Consider the following 22,486-nt stretch of genomic DNA (forward strand, 5'->3'; position numbering starts at 1 on the left):
GGAGGAAATGTGGTGCGAAGGGGGGTGGACATTAATGGGGTCTTCAGGGACTTTTATGGGGAATTGTACCGGTCCGAGCCCCCGTTGGAGGGGGAGGGGCGGGGGGGGGGGGGGGGGGGATTTGGGCGCTTTTTGGACAGGCTGAGTTTTCCGAAGGTGGAGGAGGGGCAGGTGGAAGGGCTGGGGGCGCCGATTGAGCTGGAGGAGCTGATTACTGGGATAAGCAGCATGCAGTCGGGGAAGGCGCCGGGGCCGGATGGGTTCCCGGTCGATTTGTACAAAATGTACGCAGATCTGCTGGGCCCCCTGTTGGTTAGGATCTTTAACGAGGCAAGGGAGGGGGGGGCTTTGCCTCCGACTATGTCACGGGCGCTGAAATCCTTGATCCTTAAACAGGACAAGGACCCCCTGCAGTGTGGATCATATAGGCCGATGTAGAGTTGTTGGTGAAGATCTTCGCCACAAGGATAGAGGACTGTGTGCCGGGGGTCATTCATGAGGACCACACGGGGTTTGTGAAGGGAAGGCAGCTGAACACCAATATACGTAGGCTTCTGAATGTTATAATGATGTCGGCGGTAGAAAGGGAGGCGGAGATAGTGGTGGCGCTAGATGCGGAGAAGGCCTTTGATTGGGTTGAGAGGGGGTACTTGTTGGAGGTGCTGGAAAGGTGTGGGTTCGGGGAGGGGTTTGTCAGTTGGGTGAGGCTGTTATATGAGGCCCTGATGGCGAGCGTAGCCACGAATAGGAGGAGATCGGAGTACTTTCGGTTGTACCGGGGGACGAGGCAGGGGTGTCCCCTGTCCACTTTGCTCTTTGCGTTGGCAATTGAGTCACTGGCCATGGCGTTGAGGGAGTCGAGGAATTGGAGGGGTCTGGTGCGGGGTGGGGAGGAGCACTGAGTGTCATTATATGCAGATGACTTGTTGCTTTATGTGGCGGACCCAGTGGGGGAATGCCGGAGGTGATGCAGATCCTTAGGGAATTTGGGGGCTTTTCTGGGTACAAGCTCAACCTAGGTAAGAGTGAGTTGTTCGTCGTGCACCCGGGGGATCAAGAGGAGGGGATTGGTAGGCTCCCACTGAAAAGGGCAGGGAGGAGCTTTAAGTAACTGGGAGCCCAGGTGGCTAGGAGCTGGGGGGCCCTACACAAGCTTAACCTCACTAGGCTGGTGGAGCAAATGGAGGAGGATTTCAAAAGATGGGACACGTTGCCGCTGTCGCTGGCGGGCATGGTGCAGTCAGTCAAGATGACGGTGCTCCCGAGGTTTTTGTTCCTGTTCCAGTGCCTCCCCATCCTTATCCCGAAGGCCTTTCTTAGGAGGGTTAACAGGAGTATTATGGGATTTGTATGGACGCATGGGACTCCGAGGGTGAGAAGGGTGTTTTTGGAACGAGGCAGGGATTGGGGGGGGGGGGGGGGAGGGCTGGCGTTGCCCAACCTCTGTGGGTACTATTGGGCTGCCAACGCAGCAATGGTGCGTAAGTGGGTAATGGATGGGGGAGGGGCAGCATGGAAGAGGATGGAGATGGCGTCATGTGTTGGCACAAGCCTGGAGGCGCTGGTAACGGCACCGTTGCCGCTCCCTCCAACGAGGTATACCACGAGCCCGGTGGTGGCGGCTACCCTCAAACTCTGGGGGCAATGGAGACGGCATAGGGAGGAGGTGGGGGGCTCGATGGAGTCCCCGATACGGGGGAACCACCGGTTTGTACCAGGAAGCATCGATGGCGGGTTTCTTGGCTGGCACAGGGTAGGTATTAGGAGGTTGAGGGACCTGTTGTGGATGGGAGGTTTGCGAGCCTGGGTGAGTTAGAGGGGAAGTTTGGGTTCCCCTCGGGGAACATGTGTAGGTACATGCAGGTTAGGGCGTTTGCCAGGCAGCAGGTGGAGGGGTTCCCTCTGCTGCCCCCACGTGGGGTATGGTACAGGGTGCTCCCGAGGGTGTGGGTTGGAGGAGGGAGGATTTCGGACGTGTACCACGTCATGCAGGAGGTAGATGAGGCCTCGGTGGAGGAGCTGAAGGCTGAATAGGAAGAGGAGCTGGGTGAGGAGTTTGAGGAGGAGACGTGGGCGGATGCCCTGGAAAGAGTGAATTCCTCCTCTTCTTGTGCGAGGCTTAGCCTCATACAGTTCAAGGTGCTACATGACCGGGACGAGGATGAGTAGGTTTCTCGGGGGCGAAGACAGGTGCGTTAGGTGCTCGGGGTGCCCAGTGAACCACGGCCATATGTTCTGGGCATGCCCAGCGCTGGGGGAGTTTTGGACGGGGGTAGCAAGGACGGTGTCGAGGGTGGTAGGATCCAGGGTCAAGCCAGGCTGGGGGCTCGCGATTTTTGGGGTTGCAGTGGAGCCGGGAGTGCAGGAGGCGAAAGAGGCCGGTGTTCTGGTCTTTGCGTCCCTAGTAGCCCGGCGGAGGAATTTGCTTCAATGGAAGGATGCGAGGCCCCCAAGCGTGGAGGCCTGGATCAATGATATGGCGAGGTTCATCAAATTGGAGAGGGTGAAATTTGCCCTGAGGGGATCAGTACAGGGTGTTTTTTAGGCGGTGGCAGCCTTTCCTTGACTTCCTGGCAGAACGGTAGGAAAATAGGCCGGCAGAGGCAGCAACCCCGGGGGGGGGGGGGGGGGGGGGGGGGTGGTTTGTTTTGGGGGAGGGGAGAAATGTGTACATGTGTTTACTGAATATGCTGGGTGCTTACTTATTTCTTCTTTTTGTAGCTGCTGGGGGGGCGGGGGGAGGAGTTTGGTTTTGGGGATTATTGTGTTTTTTCTCTTGTTTTTTGTTGTTAATACTGTTTTCTGGTTGTTATTTTCTGTTTTTGATATTTTTTGAAAATCTCAATAAAAATTATTTCAAAAAAAAAGAAAGGCTCCTACTTGTCCGACGTTCATTTACTTTCCAACAGCCGCACCCAATCCACATTCTTCAATTCCTGTCTAATGTTAACGTCATTTTCCTTTCCTCAATTTAACACCTTAACATGAGGGTGATTGGGGGGGGGGGGGGGGGAGGGTTCAGCGATGATACCTCTTAAAACGGAATCGTTAACATGCAACTAGAGTAGTTTTACATAAGTTATTTTACTCAGGATTGAGATGAATTATAGGACTGAGTAATCATTATTAACCATTAAACATGTATTTTTAGCACATAGCAGTAATAAATAATCAAATAGGATTTAGGATAGTTAACTTGTCACTTAGGATGTCACTTCTGATATCCTTGTCTTTGTGAAACAATGCAGGATACGGGTTTTGCTGGTGAATGCACAGCTGTCAGGATGAGGATCAATCATCCGCTGCTTGCAATTCCATTGGGTCAAGTTTAAACATTGCTTGCAAATCTATTGGATAAGTTTAAATGTAGCAACTTCAGGGATTGGATCACACCCTACTGGGCTATTGATTTTTGAAAATTGTATAAGTACTATGTTCTGGCCTTTGTTCGGCAGAACAGATCTTGGCAGATTCCAGGTCTGTTCTCCGTGTACACGTAACAAGTTTGATTAAATAGCCATCTTGTCCAGGTTGTCAATGTGTTTTTTCCTCTCTGTGCTGAATTGAACCACAGGGAATAACCCCATGTGGAAGCTGACTCAATACACAGGTCTTGAAACTGCTCCGACAGAGGGTTACGCTCATCCCTATCCAAAAGTACCTTACAACGTATGGAATTTTGGTTACTACTCCCAAAAATGTTCCCTAACTGAAACCTCAACCACCTGTCCAGGTTAATCCACAATACCAGGTCCAGTACTGCCCATTCCCTAGTTGGACTATCTACATATTGCATTAAGAAGCCTTCCTGGATACACTTTACAAACTCTGCCCCATCCAACCCCTAGCACTAAGTGAGTCCCAGTCAATGTAGGGGAAGTTAACTACAACAACCTACCACAACAACCCTGTTGCTTTTGCACCTATCCAAAATCTACCTATCTGCTCCTCTATCTCTTGCTGGCAGTTGGGGGGCCTGTAATAAACCCCCAACATTGTGATTGGGGCTTTTCACAGTAACTTCATTTGAAGTCTACTTGTGACAATAAGTGATTTTCATTTCATTTCATTCCTGTTCCTGCGCTCTACTCAGATTTCCTCATTGCATGAGCCCTCCAAGGTGTCCTCCCATTGTACGGCTATAATATTCTCCTTAACCAGTAATGCTACTCCTGACCCCTTTTACATCTCCCTCTATCTCTCCTGCAGCGCCGATATCCTCCTATGTTCAGCTGCCAATCCTGCCCTTCCGTTAACCACATTTCTGTGATAGCCACAACATCATTTTTCCAAGAACTAATTAGTGCTCTAAGTTTATCTGCCTCACCTGCTATTTTTCTGGCATTGAAACAAATCCACCTCAGACCACTGTGTTTGAGCAGATAGGGTGATGTTGTTCTCTTATTGTTGTTCTCTATTTCACCTTCAGTTGTTACACCTTCTAAGCCATTTCACCAGCCGGCCAACCTTGAGGATCCACGGCAGCCGACCTTCAGGACCCACGGTGGCCGACCTTCAGGACCCACACCGGCCGACCTTCGCGACCCACCATTTTCTTTTACCTTTAATAGGAGAGGTGGGCCTGCTTGGTTCTCACGATCTCACTCCAATCAGGCTCACAGTAGGAGAGGTTAGTTTGCATCCAGGAACCAGGAACCAGGAACCAGCAACCAAATCAGCCAGAGAGGACAATTTCTCGAGGAGGAAAGCGTGGATTTCATACCTCAGTTCGTAAACTCTGAGCAGCTCTCCTGTCGACTGATCATTGCAGTAACTCTTCAAGCGGATGAAGTCCACCGTCATTGGGATTGACTGGTCACTGTTTCGATTCAATGCCTTAATGTAGTCTAAAAGGTCAGCAAAAACCTTGTAGCTACCCTTCGGTACACAGAGAGCGCCAATGTGATGATTTCCCATGGCTTTCATTATATCCCTTGCCAAACATTCAGTTCTGTCCATGATCAAACCATGAAGAATATATGGTCTTTCCAGATCATTTGAGTAATGTTTAGGGATGCAAAACAGATTGAGGTCAGAGCCTTTATCATCACCGGTAATCACCACGCGGTCAGCCGCCGCCATGCTACCATTGCAATTTGATCCTGGGTTCAGGTCCTAACACTCCCGGGCCACATGCGCACTGATGAGCGGGCACGCATGCGCAGTGCGCTTGCATATTGTTAGCTGGTCGCAGCTCTATTTTCAAAACCGCTCCGCGACCCTCCCAACACCCTCCCCCGACCCCTACTTTGAAAATGCCTATTCTAAGCTAACGTTCTGGTCCCCCCCCCCCCATACTAGTTTAAATCCTCCCGCGTGGCTCTAGGAAAGCTCCCAACCAGGATGTTGGTGCCCCTCCAGTTTTGATGCAGGTCCCATCTGCCTGGAAAAGATCCCAATGGTCCAGAAATTTGAAACCTTCCCTCCTACACCACTGTTCAGCCACATGTTTAGCTGCACTGTCCTGCACTATTTCTAGCTTCACTGGCACATGGTACAGGGAGTAATCCCTAATTTATAACCCTCGATGTCCTGCTTTTAAGCTCACTGCCTAACTCCCCGAACTCCTTATGCAGGACCTCATCACTCTTCCTGCCTATGTCGTTAGTACCTATGTGTACTACACCTCTGGCTGTTCACCCTCTGTCTTCAGAATGCTTTCTGCCCATTCAGAGACATCCTGGACCCTGGCACCAGGGAGGCAACATACCATCCTAGAGTCTCTTACACATCGACAGAAGCGCCTATCTATACCCCACCTATATATAGTTCCCTATAAATATTACTCGAGTGCTCATTGTCCCACCCTGCTTAACAACAAAGCCATCTGTGTGTCACTGCTCTCGCTGCTGCTGCTGCTGTGATCCCCTGATAGGCCAACCCCCCCCATCAGTATCCAAAATGGTATACGTGTTAGAGAGGGGGATGACCACAGGGGATTCCTGCACTGACTGTCTCTTCTAGAAGTCACCCATCTATCTGGCTGCATCTTGGGTGTCATCACGTCAATAAAGTCCCTGTCTATGATGCTTCCCGCCACCTTCATGCTCTTAAGTGCATCCAACTGCTGCTCCAACCTATCCATGCGGTCTGTGAGGAGCTGCAATTGGGTGCACTTCCTGAGAAGCAGTCGGCTGAGACGCTGGATGCGTCGTGGATCTCCCACATCTCACAAGAGCAACACTTAACTCCATTGACCAATAATCACCAATTGAATTTTTAAAGAAAATGTATTAAACTGTTACCTTCACTTACCGCTGCAGATACCTGAGGTAGATCTTTATATCACTTACCTTCCCAGGATGCTCTCGGGGTCTCTCCAAGCAGATTAACAGTCTCAAAGCAAGAAGAAAAAAACAAACATAAAGGGAAATAGCACCTCCTCCCACTCTGTTCCGAATTACCACATTGCTCCAAATGACCAACTTTTAATCCCCACTCTGGCTGCCTCACCCAGTCTGTCTCCACGTTGTTCACGTGCACAAAACATACTGAGAGTGCACTTATGCCTTATATATAGAGTTCAGCTAAATTGAGGTAACTTACACTAGTTAACCTTCAAACAGAAGAATTCAATTTACACCTTTTTTTGCCAATCAGGCTTCAGGTGATTGACAGATAACTGTCACTCAGTTACCCGGCCATACCGGCCAGTGTGGGTACCGACGTGCCGCAGGGTGGGGGTTTGCGTGCCCTCCAGGTGGAGGGGGGGGCGTTGGGTTATGGATGTGTAGGACGGGGTTAGTGGTAGGGGCACAGTGTTGCATCCTTCCCCTAGCTTTCCTGAGCAGGTTGTGCAGTTTTGTTATGGCACTGCAGGCCATTCCGGATGGTATTGTGGCGCTCAACGCCTCGGCAACCTGCGCCCAGATACAGCCCGGTTCCCCCCTGACTGGTGGCGCTGGACACAGTCTGCAGCTTCCACACGAGGTCTACTAAAAAAAATACCATAAGTGTTCCGAGCCGACGCGAACCCGGTCTATTGGGGGCGGAGCATCCAGGGAGGGCCTCGGGTGACATCATGAGGCTGTACCGACGCCGTTTTTGAGGGAGCGAAGCATCGCAAAAGCAGCACCGCCCCCGATGGACAGCCTGCTGTGATAGTGGAGTCGGACACTTTAGGAACTTTCAAGCGGTTATTGGAGAGGCACATGGAGCACACCAGAACGACAGGGAGGGGGATAGCTTGATCTTGGTTTCGGACAAAGCTCGGCACAACATCGAGGATCGAAGGGCCTGTTCTGTGCTGTACTGTTCTATGTTAGTGCAGAGAGACCTGGGTGTGCTCGTGCATGAGTCACAGAAAGTTGGTTTACAGGTGCAACAGGTGATTAAGAAGGCAAATGGAATTTTGTCCTTCATTGCTGGAGGGATGGAGTTTAAGACAAGGAAGGTTATGTTGCAATTGTATAAGGTGTTAGCGAGGCCACACCTGGAGTATTGTGTTCAGTTTTGGTCTCCTTACTTGAGAAAGGACATACTGGCACTGGAGGGTGTGCAGAGGAGATTCACTAGGTTAATCACAGAGCTGAAGGGGTTGGATTACGAGGAGAGGTTGAGTAGACTGGGACTGTACTCGTCGGAATTTAGAAGGTTGTGGGGAGACCTTATAGAAACATTAAAAATTATGAAGGGAATAGATAGGATAGATGTGGGCAGGTTGTTTCCACTGGCGGGTGAAAGCAGAACTAGGGGACGTAGCCTCAAAATAAGGGGAAGTAGATTTAGGACTGAGTTTAGGAGGAACTTCTTCACCCAAAGGGTTGCGAATCTATGGAATTCCTTGCCCAGTGAAGCAGTTAAGGCTCCTTCATTAAATGTTTTTAAGGTAAAGATAGATAGTTTTTAGATGAATAAAGGGATTAAGGGTTATGGTGTTCGGGCCGGAAAGTGGAGCTGAGTCCACAAAAGATCAGCCATGATCTCATTGAATGGCGGAGCCGGCTCGAGGGGCCAGATGGCCTAATCCTGCTCCTAGTTCTTATGTTCTTATGTTCTATGTTCTAAAGTGGGATTCTCCGGCCTATCGCCGAATGCAATTTCGGCATCGGCGATCGGAGAATCCCGCCCCACATTTTGGGAGGGGAAATATGCAACAGACCTGGGTGTCCTTAGACACAAGTCACTGAAAGAAAGCATGCAGGTGCAGCATGCGATGAAGAAGGTTTCAAGTACAGGAGCAGGGATGTGTTGCTGCAAATATACAGACCCTGGGCAGCACGGTGGCCTAGTGGTTAGCACAACCGCCTCATGGCGCTGAGGTCCCAGGTTCGATCCCGGCTCTGGGTCACTGTCCGTGTGGAGTTTGCAGATTCTCCCCGTGTCTGCGTGGGTTTCGCCCCCACAACCCAAAAACGTGCAAGCTAGGTGGATTGGCCATGCTAAATTGCCCCTTAATTGGAAAAATGATTGGGTACTCTAAATTTATAAAAAAAAAAATATACAGACCCTTAGTGAGACCACACCTGGAATATCGTGTGCAGTATTGGTCTTATTTAATGAAGGATATTCTTGCTGTAGAGGAAGTGCAGCGAAGATTTACCAGACTGATTCCTGAGATGACAGGACTGAAGTATGAGGAAAGATTGAGTTGGTTAGTTTTATATTCACTGGAGTTTCGAAGAATGAGGGGTGATCTCACAGAAACCTTTAAAATTCGAACAGACCTAGACAGGGTAGTTGCAGGAAAAATCTTCCAGATGGCAGGGGTGTCCAGAACCAGATGAGGAGGGATGTTTTCGACCAGGGAGTGGAGAGCCTGTAGAATTTGCCATCACAGAAAGCAATTGAGGCCAAAACATTTATATTTTTCTAGATATAGCTCTTGAGGCTAAAGGGATCAAAGGATATGGGGGAAGGCGGATCAGGATATTGAACTTGGGACTGAATGGATCAAAGGATATGGAGGTAAGGTGGGATCAGGGTATTGAACTTGATGATCAGCCATGGTCATAATGAATGGCGGAGCAGGCTCGAAGGGCCAAATGACCTCCTCCTTCTATGTATGTTTCTATGTATGAAAGAAGGAACAGCTTTCTGAGCTGGATGATCATCCATGATCATAATGAATGGCTTACTCCTGCTTCTATTTTCTATGTTTCTATGCTTTATGTAGATTGAAGTTGGGGAAGCGCAACAGAACAAAATTGGATGAGTGCAGAGATCTCGAAAGGGCAGGACGAGGTTACAAGTAAAAGAACAAAGACCAAAGAACAAAGAAAAGTACAGCACAGGAACAGGCCCTCCAAGTCTGCGCCAACCATGCTGCCCATCTAAACTAAAATCTTCTACACTTCCTGGGTCCGTATCCCTCTATTCCCATCCTACTCATGTATTTGTCAAGATGCCCCTTAAATGTCAATATCATCCCTGCTTCCACCACCTCCTCCGGCAGCGAGTTCCAGGCACCCACTACCCTCTGTGTAAAAAAACTTGCCTCGTACATCTCCTCTAAACTTTGCCCCTCGCACCTTAAACCTATGTCCCCTAGTAATTGACCCCTCTACCCTGGGAAAAAGTCTCTGACTATCCACTCTGTCTATGCCCCTCATAATTTTGTAGACCTCTATCAGTTCGCCCCTCAACCTCTGTCATTCCAGTGAGAACAAACCGAGTTTATTCAACCGCTCCTCATAGCTAATGCCTCCATACCAGGCAACATCCTGATAAATCTCTTCTGTACCCTCTCTAAAGCCACCACATCCTTCTGGTAGTGTGGCGACCAGAATTGAACACTATACTCCAAGTGTGGCCTACCTAAGGTTCTATAGAGCTGCAACATGCATATACTCAATGCCCTGGCCAATGAAGGCAAGAATGCCGTATGCCTTCTACACTTGTGTTGCCCCTTTCAGTGACCTGTGGACCTGTACACCTAGATCTCCCTGACTTTCAATACTCTTCAGGGTTCTACCATTCACTGTATATTCCCTACCTGCATTTGACCTTCCAAAATGCATTACATCACATTTGTCCGGATTAAACTCCATCTGCCATCTCTCCACCCAAGTCTCCAAATGACCTAAATCCTGCTGTATCCCCTGACAGTCCTCATCGCTATTCGCAATTCCACCTACCTTTGTGTCGTCTGCAAACTTACTAATCAGACCAGTTACATTTTCCTCCAAATCATTTATATATACTACGAACAGCAAAGGTCCCAGCACTGATCCCCGCGGAAGTGAGGGGTGGCGCAATGGAGGAATTTAGGAAAAAAGGTAAGAATTTTAAAATCAGGCATTGTCAGACAGGAAACCATTGTATGTATGGACTTCCGGTGGCTGCGATGACGTAGGAAGCCACACATTTGGGAGCTCCCGTTTAAAGAAACTTTTCGGCTCTTTTGCGAGCCCAAAACGGAAATTTTTCGACGTCTCCCGGTGGGGGAAGGTGTGCTGAACGACTTTCCCCGCAGTCCATGCCTCGAACTCGGAGTGGAAAGGGGGAAAAAACGGCAGCAGCTCCTCAGAAGAAACGGGGGAAGGAATCCAAGATGGCCACCGGAGGAGCCCCAGAGAAGTGGAGGCTGTGGGCCCAGGAGCAACAAGCTGATCTCCTGCGCTGCTTTAAAGAATTCAAGGTTGAGGTATTGAGCTCTCTGCAGGAAACGAACAGAAGGCTGTCAGAGATTCAGTCCACCCAGGGTGCTGCCATCAAGGAGTTGCAGACGCAGGCCACTGAACGAGAGGAGGAGGCCGTGGTCCTCGTGAGTAAGGTGGAGGGGCACGACGCACTCCACAAGAAGTGGCAGGAACGCTTCGAGGAGCTTGATGAGGTGGAAAAACCTGTGGATCTTGGGCCTTGCGTAGGGGCTGGAGGGATCGGACCTGACCGCCTACGTGGCTGTAATGCTGAATTTGCTAGTGGGGGCCGGATCTTTCCATCTGCCCTTGGAGCTGGAGGGAGCGCACAGGGTGCTGGCCAGGAGGCCTAAGGAAGATGAACCCCCGCGTGCGATGCTGGTGAGGTTCCACCGGTTCAGTGATCGGGAGTGCGTGCTGCGCTGGGCCAAGAAGGTGAAGAGCAGCAAGTGGGAGAATGGGGTAGTACGGATCTACCAGGATTGGAGTGCGGAGGTGGCTAAGCGGCGGTCCGGATTTAATCGGACGAAAGAGGTGCTTTACAGAAAAAAGATTAAGTTCGGAATGTTGCAGCCCGCGCGCCTGTGGGTAACTTATTCGGACCGGCACCATTATTTCGATTCCCCGGAGGAGGCGTGGGCCTTCGTGCGAACGGAGAAACTGGACTTGAACTAGGGGTTGGGGGTTGCGAGGTCGGCTGTAATATATTAGTGCTGGACTCTGCTGTTGCTGTGTTCTCTTTTTCTTTTGTTTTTCTCTTCTCGTTTTAGTACTTTTGCAATTTTGGATATGGTTATTTACGGGGGTGTTGTTCTGCTATGTTTTTCGTTTATTATGCTGTGGGGCATTGTTTGGGCTGTGTATCTTGCGGGGAGGGTCGGTGGGGTTTGTTGTATTCTATGCCGGAGTGGGGGTATGGAGTGGGGCTGATATTTGGGAGCTGCGTCAGAAGGGTGTGGTGGGGCAGTGCGAAAGCGTGGGCTTTCCTCTGGTTTCCCGCGCTGCGGGGCTGGGGGGTGGAGACGGTGACGGGGGAGGCGGGGCCTTAATTGGTTCTTCCCCGCGCTGGAGCGGTGGAATGGGGAATACTGGATTGCTGCTGGTAGGGTCAAGAAGGAGCTCGTGGGGGCTGGGGGGGGGGGGACAGAGGTGAGGTGTTGTCGCTGTGGGGACTGGGTCGGGCAGGAGGTGCTGGTCTGGGGCGGGCAGTCGACGGGCTAGGGCTAGTCGACGGGGGAGGGGGGCGGGACGCCCTCTGATCCGGTTGGTCACTTGGAATGCGAGAGGGTTGAATGGGCCAGTGAAGCGGTCGAGGGTACTGGCTCACCTGAAGGGGCTAAAGGCAGATGTGGCAATGCTTCAGGAGACCCACCTGAAGGTGGCGGACCAGGTCCGCCTGAGGAAGGGATGGGTGGGGCAGGCTTTCCACTCTGGGTTGGATGTGAAGAACCGGGGAGTGGCGATTCTGGTGGGGAAAAATGTGTTGTTTGAGGCATGGGAGGTGGTGGCAGATAAGGGGGGTAGGTATGTTATGGTTAGGGGCAGGCTACACGGAGAGAAGGTGGTACTGGCTAGTGTGTATGCCCCAAATTGGGACGATGCGGGCTTTATGAGGCGTATGTTGGGACGGGTCCCGGATCTGGAGGCAGGAGGTCTGATCATAGGGGGGGACTTCAATACGGTGTTGGATCCTTCACTGGATCGGTCCAGCTCTAGGACGGGTAGGAGGCCGGCGGCGGCCAAGGTACTGAGAGGGTTTATGGATCAGATGGGTGGAGTGGATCCATGGAGGTTTGAGAGGCCGAGGGCATGCGAGTACTCTTTCTTCTCCCACGTACATAGGGTCTACTCTCGGATAGATTTCTTCGTGGTGAGTAAGGGACTGATTCCGAGAGTGGAGGAGGCCGAGTATTCGGCCATTGCAATCTCCGACCACGCTCCGCATTGGATAGAGTTGGAGATGGGGGAGGTGCGGGACCAACGTCCGTTGTGGCGGTTGGATGTGGGGTTGTTGGCGGAGGAGGAGGTGTGTAGGAGGGTCCGGGCAAGTATTGAGGAGTACCCCGAGGTGAATGATACGGGGGAGGTTCAGGTGGGGATGGTCTGGGAAGCCCTGAAGGCAGTAATCCGTGGGGAGCTGATATCCATCCGGGCACATAGGGAGAGGAGCGAGAGGAGTGAGGGGGATAGACTGGTGGGAAAGATGCTGGAGGTGGACAGGAGGTATGCAGAGGCACCAGAGGAGGGACTATTGGGGGAGAGGCGCAGCCTGCAGGCTAAATTTGATTTGCTGACCACTAGAAAGGCGGAGGTACAGTGGAGGAAGGCACAAGGGGCAGTGTACGAACATGGTGAAAAGGCGAGTAGGATGCTGGCTCACCAGCTCCGCAAGCGGGATGCGGCTAAGGAAATTGCTGGAGTGAGAGACAAGAGTGGGAGTGTGGTGCGGAAGGGGGTAGAGGTGAATGAGGGCTTCAAGGACTTTTACGGGGAACTGTACCGATCGGAGCCAACGGGGGAGAGGAGGGGAATGGAGAGGTTCCTTGACGGGCTTTCTTTCCCGAAGGTGCAGGAGGAGAAGGTGGAGGGGTTGGGTACGCCGATTGAGCTGGAGGAGCTAGTTAAGGGGAACGGGCAGATGCAGACAGGGAAGGCACCGGGGCCAGATGGGTTCCCGGTGGAATTTTATAAAACGTTTGTCGACCTAGTGGGCCCCTTGCTGGTGCGGACACTCAACGAAGCATGGGAAGGGGGGACTTTGCCCCCGACGATGTCGTGGGCGCTGATCTCGTTAATTTTAAAGAAGGACAAGGACCCCCAGCAATGTGGTTCATACAGGCCCATATCTCTCGTCAACGTGGATGCTAAGGTGCTGGCAAAAATCCTGACCACCAGGATAGAGGACTGTGTGCCAGGGGTTGTGCACGAGGACCAGACAGGCTTTGTGAAGGGAAGGCAGTTGATCACGAATGTGCGGAGATTGTTGAATGTCATCATGATGCCGGCAATTGAGGGGGAGGCAGAGATAGTGGTGGCGCTGGATGCGGAGAAGGCCTTCGATAGAGTGGAGTGGGGGTACCTATGAGAGGTGTTGGGGAGGTTTGGATTTGGTGAAGGGTTCATTGGATGGGTAAGGCTGCTATATGAGGCCCCGATGGCGTGCGTGGCCACGAATAGGAGGAGGTCGGAGTACTTCCGGCTTTACCGAGGGACCAGGCAGGGTTGCCCCCTGTCCCCCTTGTTGTTTGCACTGGCAATCGAGCCGCTGGCGATGGCGTTGAGGGATTCAGAGAGGTGGAGAGGCTTGGTGCGAGGTGGAGAGGAACATAGGGTGTCGTTGTATGCCGATGACCTGTTACTGTATGTGGCGGACCCGGTGGGAGGGATGCCGGGAGTGATGGAGTTACTAGCCGAGTTTGGGACCTTTTCAGGTTATAAATTAAATTTAGGCAAGAGCGAGGTGTTTGTGGTGCACCCTGGAGACCAGGAGGAAGGAATTGGTAGGCTCCTGCTTAGGCGGGCAGGGGAGAGCTTTAGGTACCTGGGGGTGCAGGTGGCCAGGGACTGGGGGACTCTTCACAAGCATAACTTCACCAGACTTGTGGATCAGATGGAGGAGGAGTTCAAGAGGTGGGACATGCTGCCATTGTCGTTGGCGGGGAGGGTACAGTCCGTCAAAACGACGGTGCTTCCGAGGTTCTTGTTCCTCTTTCAGTGCCTGCCGATCTTTATCCCCAGGGCCTTCTTTAGGAGAGTGACTAGCAGTGTTCTGAGCTTTGTGTGGGCACATGGGACTCCGAGAGTGAAGAGGGTGTTCCTGGAGCGAGGAGGGGATAGAGGCGGGCTGGCGCTGCCCAACCTTCTGGGGTACTATTGGGCAGCCAATGTGTCAATGGTGCGTAAATGGGTGATGGAGGGGGGAGGGGCGGCGTGGAAAAGAATGGAGATGGCGTCATGCAGAGGTACGAGCCTAGGTGCCATGGTAACGGCGCCGTTCCCGCTCCCCCCTAAGGTTTACCACAAGCCCGGTGGTGGCGGCGACCCTAAGAATCTGGGGACAATGGAGCCGGCATCAGGGGAAACAGGGGGATCGATGGAGGCTCCACTGGGTGGCAACCATCGGTTCATCCCGGGGAACAAGGATGGGGGATTTAGGGGGTGGCAAAGGGCGGGCATCAGCAAATTGAGGGACCTGTTCATTGGCGGGAGGTTCGCGGGCCTGGGGGTACTGGAAGATAAATTTGGCCTTCCCCAAGGGAACATGTTCAGATATCTGCAGGTAAAGGCGTTTGCTCGGCGACAGGTAGAGGGATTCCCTTTGCTGCCCTCGCAGGAGACGATGGACAGAGTGCTTTCGGGGGTGTGGGTCGGAGAGGGGAAGGTGTCTGACATCTATAAGGTAATGCAGGAGGTGGAGGAGTCGTCAGTGGAGGAGCTGAAGGCTAAATGGGAGGAGGAACTCGGGGAGCAGATAGAGGACGGGACTTGGGAGGATGCCTTGGAGAGAGTTAACTCTTCCTCCTCATGTGCGAGGCTTAGCCTCATCCAATTTAAGGTGCTGCACCGGGCCCATATGTCCGGGACCAGGATGAGTAGGTTCTTTGGGGGTGAGGACAGGTGCACCAGATGTTCGGGGAGTCCAGCGAACCACGCCCATATGTTCTGGGCATGCCCAGCACTGGAAGAATTTTGGAAGGGGGTGGCTGGGACGGTGTCGAGGGTGGTTGGATCCAGGGTCAAACCAGGGTGGGGACTCGCGATTTTTGGAGTTGCGGTAGAGCCGGGAGTGCAGGAGGCGAAAGAGGCCAGTGTCCTGGCCTTTGCGTCCCTAGTAGCCCGGCGGAGGATCTTGCTGCAGTGGAAGGATGCGAGGCCCCAAGTGTGGAGACCTGGATCAGTGACATGGCGGGATTTATAAAATTAGAAAGGGTCAGATTTGCCCTGAGAGGATCAATACAAGGGTTCTATAAACGATGGCAGCCTTTTCTGGACTTCCTGGCTCAAAGATAGGTATCTTGGTCAATAGCAGCAGCAACCCGGGGGGGGGGGGGGGGGGTTGTGGGGGATGTTCATTATTGTCGTGTCTATTCTGTAACTTTACAATGTGTTAATCTGCGTTGTTGTTAAAATGCTGTGTTGTTCATGGAGGTGGGGTGAATATATATGATTGTTAATATTATTATTTTTGGTATTGTTCTAAGGTGAGCCATTGTTGTATAAAATCAAAATTTTTTCAATAAAAATTATTGCAAAAAAAAAAAGGAAACCATTGTATGTCACTGGGGTATGCGCTGCCACGTTTTATGAAATCAAATATGTGTGGAAGTTGGGAAGCTGGAGCGCATTGATGTAATCCTGTAGTTTTTAGCAATGTGAAATTATAATATGGACATACTACTGAACAACTCAGTTTAATTTCAAAAATATATAATTTATTTAAATATACAATAATAATAATAATTGCTTATTGTCAAAAGTAGGCTTCAATGAAGTAATTGTGAAAAGCCCCTCGACACCACATTCTGGAGGCTGTTCAGAGAGGCCGGTACAGGAATTGAACCCATGCTGCTGGCACAGTTCTGCATTACAAGCCAGCTGTTTAGCCCACTGTGCTAAACCAGCCCCTAGATCAGGTCAGGTTAGGTTAGCCAAGATCAGGTTAGCCAATTAAAAAAACCCTAAAAATTCTGGTTGTCAAATGTGTCCAGATCTGTTCTCTTGATGCAGACTGTCTGTAGTTTGGAATATCTGACTTAAGTGAAAAACTTGTGTTATTCATTTTGGGGTTTGTGAATGCAGCTTTATATTTTCTGAGAAGTGAAGCAAATTCAGATCTGAAAGCCTGGAATATTCAGAGCACCATATAGTTTGAGGAATAAAGCACTAATGTATGAAGTGTGATTCAACTTTTGTTGTTGCTAGCTGTCCCTCAATTCGAGGATGACAGGGTCATGCGTTTCTGTCTCAGGTCTTCATGTGAGCGTACAGTGATTCTTGACTCGCAAATCTTTGGACAAAAGGGACAAGACATCTTGTGAGATTGTAGGATCTGGAATGGAGGATGGCTTTCTTGTTTTTCCTTTACTGCCTCCGCTCTACCTCATCATTAAGACATCAATACTCAAAGTGTTGTAGCTTGATTCTGAATGATTGACAGGAAGCTCATCCTAGACATCAATGTCATTGCGGCTGTGTCTTCAAAGTGTTTCCCTTGTCCTCCCCTTCAACCTTATTTATCATTAATTTGTTATTAATTCTTGAGCTGTACAAGCCAGACATGTTTACTTCACATATAACCTGTTTCTTTGCACGTCCCATTTAAACATTTTGTTGGTACTGTTCGAAAAAAATTGCAAATACATATTGAAGTGAATAATATTTGTGTCACCATTTATCATCTGCCAATGAAGCCCCATAGATGCAATTATCTTTTTCCATGGAAACTTTGAAGTGAAATAGATCACACCACAAAGAAAGATGAGTTAGAAAAGGTCAGGTTCATTGAGGTGAAGAAACTGGTATTCTTTCAGGATAGTATAAATATAATTCTCATACTTGATTATTTAACTTGGTGAAACAACCGGAACAAAAATGCTTTATCTCTAAAACTGAGATAAAACATTTGGTATACATTTGGATTTGGTAGCTTTAAAATTTAGCAGTAGTGCATCTTTTCATGTTTAAGATTTAGAACTATGATTGGAGCAGTGGACCCGTGTCATAACACACTGCACCTCTGAGTTTAACACTTATGTTTTTGATATTGTGAACATTTCCAATCTTAGTTGACATATTGAAGACCAAATTGTCTCAAATACAATTTACAGTTGAATCAGTCAGCATGTTACTTGGGCTGTGCTCAGGGAAATTATAACAGGGAATGCACAGTGGAATGGGCAAAAAATTTATTACTTAGCAATTTTAAAAAAAATTACCGTAACCTTTTAATTATTTAGTTGATGTGTTCTTGACGACCATGTTAATACATCATTCACAGAAATCCTTTACCTGAACCAAGAATTGTATACTCGTCTTTCGAATTGGCTAGCTATGCCTGTGATGTCTGTGCCTAGGCTGTGTGGAATGTTCATCCGAATATCCTTTTGCAACATGATGGTATGTGCTTTTGGCTTTTTCCATTCTTTTTTCATGCTGCCAGATGTCTTGGCTTGGCTTGCATTTGGCTGTCCTTTCATGTGCTAAAGCACCATGGGAGGAAGCCTCTCTTCCTTTCCTTCTACCTTTAGATTGAGCCTTTCTTAAAGCTAGTTTCTTTTTTTCCCATTCTTCCTCTTGCAGTTGCCTCTGCATTTTTTCTTTCTCTGCCTGTTCAACGTCTCTCCTGTCTCTTCTGTCAAATGCTTCTGCAATTAATCTCACTCTATCCTTCCTTCTCATCCGAGGTGCTAGCTTCTCGAGTGAAGATGTAGCCTCCAACTTCAAATGTCTCTGTTTTGAATTCTTTCTACTTTGCTTCCGTCTCACCTCTCGGCCTGCATGTTTTAAATTGTGATCGCCTTGGCATTTTTCACAGAACCTCCAGGGATACGGAACTGGAATCCTCAATGTGTCAGTGTCACTAAAGTTCGAAATTTGTGCAATAGGCTGTGGAGACAAAAATCTTAATTATTTAATCTCGAAGGGGCAAATTCATTCCTTAAGAACATTTCTTGAAGGTTTAAATAAGTCTTGCTCTTATTTAGAAATTAGAGGTTATAAGAAGGTGAAAGAACAGAGACACTTGGTATGCATATATATTATTTTTTGCAGATTGCAGGACAAAAAGATAAAATCTGAAGATTTTAAAAATAGAGACTTTGAATACAACAGCAAGAAAGTATTGCTAAACCTTTACAAATTACTGGTAGGCTTCTTTTGGTGAATTGTGTCCAATTCCAGGCATTACGCCTGAGGAGGAATGTCATGAGCTCGGGAACACAGAAGTATATGGAAAAAGCACAAAAGGAGGCCCTTGGCCATTGTGTCAGCATTTACAGATAAACAGCTGTCCAGTCTAATCCCACTTTCCAGCTCCTGATCTATTGGTTCCAGTAAATTATGGCACTTCAAATGCATTATTTGTGATTTGGGTTTCCCCCCCTCTATCATGTTTTCAGTCAGTGAATTCTAGACCCTCTGGGAAAAAAAAAATCCTCAATTACCCTCTCTAATCCTTTAAATCTAAACATCCTTTTTAAGAAAAATAATTCTCATGGGATGTGGGTGTCGCTGACTGGGTTCGCATCTATTGCCCACCACTAATTGCCAGTGGCTTGCTGTGGATATGAAGTCACATGTATGCAATTTCCTTCCCTAAAGGATATTAGTAAACCAGATGGGTTTTTATAACAATGGTTTCATGGTCATCGTTAATACTTTAAAGTTTTATTGAATTCAAATTTCCCCATCTGTTGTGATGGAATTCGACCCTGGGTCTTTGGATTACCAGTCCAGCTACAATACCGCTATGCCATTCCCTCCCCTCAATTGACTGATCTCAAAGAAAAATAGGTCCTTTTATCCACTTGACCTCATCCTTACCATCCTGCCTGCCTCAGATGCATCTCTCCATGATAGTTTTGATAGGAATGACCACTACACAGTCCTTTTGAAGACAAAATCCTGTCATCACATGGGGGATACTCTCCAGTGTCTTGTGTGGCATTACCACCATACTAAATGGGATAGATTTCAAATAAATCTAGCAACTCAAGATGGAGCATCCATGAGGCACTGTCGGGTATCAGCAGAACCAGAACTGCACTCAACCACAATCTGTAACCTCATGGCCTGAATTGTAGCTCCAGTACACAAGAGGTTGAGAGTAGTGAGGTCATGAGTAAGGTTTCAAAGTTGCAGGAGTGTACCGGCAGGGAGGAAGGTGGTTTAAAGTGCGTCTACTTCAACGCCAGGAGCATCCGGAATAAGGTGGGTGAACTTGCGGCATGGGTTGGTACCTGGGACTTCGATGTTGTGGCCATTTCGGAGACATGGATAGAGCAGGGAGAGGAATGGTTGTTGCAGATGCCGGGGTTTAGATATTTCAGTAAGCTCAGGGGAAGGTGGTGAGAGAGGGGGAGGGGTGGCATTGTTAGTCAAGGACAGTATTACGGTGGCAGAAAGGACGTTTGATGAGGACTCGTCTACTGAGGTAGTATGGGCTGAGGTTAGAAACAGGAAAGGAGAGGTCACCCTGTTAGGGGTTTTCTACAGGCCTCCGAAAAGTTCCAGAGATGTAGAGGAAAGGATTGCAAAGATGATTCTGGATAGGAGCGAAAGTAACAGGGGAGTTGTTATGGGGGACTTTAACTTTCCAAATATTGACTGGAAACACTAAAGTTCGAGTTTAGATGGGTCCGTTTTTGTCCAATGTGTGCAAGAGGGTTTCCTGATGCAGTATGTAGATAGGCCAACGAGAGGAGAGGCCATATTGGATTTGGTACTGTAACCACCTGGGGTGGCCACTGCCCAACGCAAAATGGAAGATTACAAAGAATGCAGGGAAAATGGACATGTTGCAAAAGCAAGCAGCTTGCAAAAGCACTTGTGTATTCTGACTGCTGCAGAAACCAGACAGCACTGTGAAAGAAAACAAGTTAGAATACTAATGAGGCGATACCCGGTGATTCCCAGGTACAATGGAAACAAGTTAACTCAAATCGCTACAGTGAATAGAAGGCCAGACTTCTCGGCGCCAAGAGAAGTCCAAAACAATAAGCCCCAAGAACCGCCCAGTGATCGAGGGACTGCCCCGTTATTGGGGAAATTCAAATCAATCAATTGGGAAGAGACCCAATCGATTGTGAGTGTATAGAGGGTCCGCCCAGGTGGGCGCGAGACCCTGGGAGAGGTATAAGACAGAGACCCCGACCCCAGCTCTCTCTCTCAGCCGGCTCTCCCAACAAGAACACCTTTGTAGCAGCTCTCGAACTTGACCACGGAGAGGAGAGGCCTGGCCAGTAGCCGCCATCAAGTAAGTGTCACACAACGCACGGTACGAGAGTAGACACTCCTGACCCCTTTAGTCCACACTGACTGGAAGCCTGCGGATCCAGGACAAAGCTAGAGGCCGTTGTTCCCTGATCCGGTAGTTCCCTTATCCAGATAAGTATTTGGCCTGTTAGTGGTAGGATTAGCCTAGTCTTGTAGTTTTATATGCACAATTAGTAGATAACTATTATAATAAACGTGTCTTTTTTGAACTTACTAACTGGTGTATGGAGTTATTGGTCTGAACTTGAAACTTGTGACGGTATCGTAACGATACCTGGCGACTCTAGAGCTAAGGAACGAATCAGAGCCAAATTGAGTGTAAAGCACACTCACCCAGAATGAGCAACAGTACTGGGTAATGAACCAGGACAGGTGTTAGATTTGCAGGTAGGTGAGCACTTTGGTAATAGTCACCACAATTCGATTACGTTTACTTTAGTGAGGAAAGGGATAGGTGTATACCGCAAGGCAAGAGTCATATCTGGGGGAAAGGCAATTATGATGCAATGAGGCAAGGCTTAGGATGCATCGGATGGAGAGGAAAACTGCAGGGGATGGGCACAATGGAAATGTGGAGCATGTTCAAGGAACAGCTACTGCGTGTCCTTGATAAGTATGTACCTGTCAGGCAGGGAGGAAGTGGTCGAGCGAGGGAACCATGGTTTACTAAAGCAGTTGAAACACTTGTCAAGAGGAAGAAGGAGGCTTATGTAATGATGAGACGTGAAGGTTCAATTAGGGCGCTTGAGAGTTACAAGTTAGTTAGGAAGGATCTAAAGAGAGAGCTAAGAAGAGCCAGGAGGAGACATGAGAAGTCTTTGGCAGGTAGGATCAAGGATAACCCTAAAGCTTTCTATAGATATGTCAGGAATAAAAGAATAACTAGGGTAAGAGTAGGGCCAGTCGAGGACAGTATGGGAAGTTGTGCGTGGAGTCCGAGGAGATGGGAGTGGTGCTAAATGAGTATTTTTCGTCAGTATTCACACAGGAAAAAGACAATGTTGTCGAGGAGAATACTGAGATACAGGCTACTAGACTAGAAGGGCTTGAGGTTCATAAGGAGGAGGTGTTAGCGATTCTGGAAAGTGTTAAAATAGATAAGTCCCCTTGGCCGGATGGGATTTATTTTAGGATTCTCTAGGAAGCTAGGGAGGAGATTGCTGAGCCTTTGGCTTTGATCTTTAAGTCATCTTTGTCTACAGGAATAGTGCCAGAAGACTGGAGGATAGCAAATGTTGTCCCCTTGTTCAAGAAGGGGGGTAGAGACAACCCTGGTAACTATAGACCAGTGAGCCTTACTTCTGTTGTGGGCAAAGTCTTGGAAAAGTTTATAAGACATAGGATGTATAATCATCTGGAAAGGAATAATTTGATCAGAGATAGTCAACATGGTTTTGTGAAGGGGAGGTCGTGCCTCACAAACCTTATTGAGTTCTTTGAGGAGGTGACCAAAAAGGTGGATGAGGGTAAAGCAGTTAATGTGGTGTATATGGATTTCAGTAAAGCGTTTGATAGGGTTCCCCACGGTAGGCTATTGCAGCAAATACGGAGGCATGGGATTCAGGGTGATTTAGCAGTTTGGATCAGAAATTGGCTAGCTGGAAGAAGACAAAGGGTGGTGGTTGATGGGAAATGTTCAGACTGGAGTCCAGTTACTAGTGGTGTACCACAAGGATCTGTTTTGGGGCCGCTGCTGTTTGTCATTTTTATAAATTACCTGGAGGAGGGCGTAGAAGGATGGGTGAGTAAATTTGCAGATGACACTAAAGTCGGTGGAGTCGTGGACAGTGCAGAAGGATGTTACAAGTTACAGAGGGACATAGATAAGCTGCAGAGCTGGGCTGACAGGTGGCAAATGGAGTTTAATGCAGAAAAGTGTGAGGTGATTCATTTTGGAAGGAACAACAGGAAGA

The 22,486-nt window shown here is 49.0% G+C and overlaps 1 protein-coding gene across 2 annotated transcripts in view; it reads left to right on the plus strand.

Moving 5' to 3' along the window:
* The window catches only part of LOC119966624 (speriolin-like protein), a 285,015-nt gene that overhangs the window by 29,786 nt on the left and 232,743 nt on the right, over positions 1-22,486 (plus strand). The window contains exons 2-3 of one of the 2 annotated variants that reach the window (XM_038798627.1): positions 4,430-4,854; positions 17,578-17,696. The gene's annotated coding sequence lies outside the window, so the exon portion shown is untranslated. The remainder of the gene's footprint in view (positions 1-4,429; positions 4,855-17,577; positions 17,697-22,486) is intronic. The other variant, XM_038798626.1, reaches the window with a different exon arrangement.

The sequence above is a fragment of the Scyliorhinus canicula genome, chromosome 5, assembly GCF_902713615.1.
Source record: "Scyliorhinus canicula chromosome 5, sScyCan1.1, whole genome shotgun sequence".
Classification (NCBI taxonomy): Eukaryota; Metazoa; Chordata; class Chondrichthyes; order Carcharhiniformes; family Scyliorhinidae; genus Scyliorhinus; species Scyliorhinus canicula.